This window comes from Rhagoletis pomonella, unplaced genomic scaffold (assembly GCF_013731165.1).
Source record: "Rhagoletis pomonella isolate Grant_MI unplaced genomic scaffold, Rhpom_1.0 Rhpom_scaffold_00014, whole genome shotgun sequence".
NCBI lineage: Eukaryota > Metazoa > Arthropoda > Insecta > Diptera > Tephritidae > Rhagoletis > Rhagoletis pomonella.
Genome location: NW_023458568.1, coordinates 8,366,288 through 8,368,369, shown reverse-complemented (window position 1 = coordinate 8,368,369; position 2,082 = coordinate 8,366,288).

The window sequence follows — 2,082 nt, the reverse complement described above, 5'->3', positions numbered from 1 at the left end:
AGCTTGGTACTCGGTAACTCGGTGTTCGGTAATTTTCCCCATGTATTTTGTTTGTGTAAAATTATTTTATTATCGGTTTACCGGTTACCGAACTATCGTGGTGGAAGCTTGAAAATTTTCTTAGTAGTTGGTAAACTGCAATCAGCTGTTCGATATTTATCCAATTTTAAATCCCCCGCTGCGAAAGGCACAACGCATATGAGTAAATAAAATTCCTTAAATTTGCTGTCACATATTTTTTTTCTATGGGAAAAAAAGCCACGAACCAGCTGTTGATAAACATAGTTTACCAGACTAACAAAATAAATCTGAAAAGGACGTTAACAGTTTACTTTTATCAGTAATTTTTTACTGAGTACCAAAAAACTGATGATTTTTTACTGAGTACCAGAAAAGGCAGCAGTTTTTCCGGATCAGAGCGCAACCTGCTGAGAAAAGAACACGACGCCTTGTGGAAGGGCTGAGAAAAGAACATGAAAATTTGACAGCGCTAACACAAAGCAGAATAAGTGCAGCCTTTTTTCGAGAAAAGGAAATGCTATTAGTGAAAAAGTGTGAATGTATTTCTATTGTGTTGGCAAACTTGTCTCATGTAAAAGCCGTGATAATTCTGTTCGACGCAAGTCAATTAGGAATTATAACGATACATCGATGTGTTGGCAAATAGCATTGATATTTTGATCGATCCACACTTCGTTATTCGCTCTCTAAGGGCGATGTTGCGCAGACGATCATATGATCCCTGGTCACGGCACTTGTTCTCATTTTTTCCATTCTTACTCTCTTTGACCAACATGCTGTTATGCAGAGAGTCAAATGACCAGCGTATTTCTTTGTCTTAGTTGTATTTCTTTGGCCTATTTTTTTACTACTTTTTACATGTGTTATAAAATTACGAAAAAATAAGAAACGGTATATGTATGTGTATAACAACATATTAAAAGCAAACAAAACAAGGGTTGCTAGCATTAATTTTAATCTACATATGTACTACTTTGCAAACATCTGCAAAAAAATTTACCATTCTGCTACTAAAACGAGAAATAGCATGAGAAATACTCCGTTTCGCTACTAAAAGGAACAAATAGAAATTTGTTTTCACAAGCCAACTCTTACCCCCACGTTTATTTGAGGGCAGAAAAGGCAGCACTTTTTCCGGATCAGAGCGCAACCTGCTGAGAAAAGAACACGACGCCTTGTGGAAAGGCTGAGAGAAGAACATGAAAATTTGACAGCGCTAACACAAGGCAGAATCAGTGCAGCTTTTTTCGAGAAAAGAAAATGTTATTAGTGAAAAAGTTGAAAAAGTGTGAATGTATTTCTATTGTGTTGGCAAAATTGTCTCATGTAAAAGCCGTGTTAATTCTGTTCGACGCAAGTCAATTAGGAATTATAACGATACATCGATGTGTTGGCAAATAGCATTGATATTTTGATCGATCCACACTTCGTTATTCGCTCTCTAAGGGCGATGTTGCGCAGACGATCATATGATCCCTGGTCACGGCACTTTTTCTCATTTCTCTCTTTGACCAACATGCTGTTATGCAGAGAGTCAAATGACCAGCGTATTTATTTGTCTTAGTTGTATTTCTTTGGCCTATTTTTTTACTACATTTTACATTTGTGTTATAAAATTACGAAAAAATAAGAAACGGTATATGTAACAAGGGTTGCTAGCATTAATTTTAATCTACATATGTACTACTTTGCAAACATCTGCAAAAAAATTTACCATTCTGCTACTAAAACGAGAAATAGCAGGAGAAATATTCCATTTCGCTACTAAAAGGAACAAATAGTAGTTTGTTTTCACAAGCCAACCCTCTTTTGATCAGTGATTTGGTCTCAGCAGAACCAATTGGTCATCCCGTTCAGTTCTCTCGCTCGCTCTCAGTTTTTTCATTGTGAAGTGAAATCAACAAAAATTCGTGACCAGGAATCATATGATCGTCTGCGTAACCTCGCCCTAAGTCATTCGCTAAGTAATTCGTGATTTACCCTGTTTCCACGTGACACACATTAGGGGGGTCCATCTAAAGTGATAAAGGGATAAACTACTTAAATTTATCAGTTAATCCG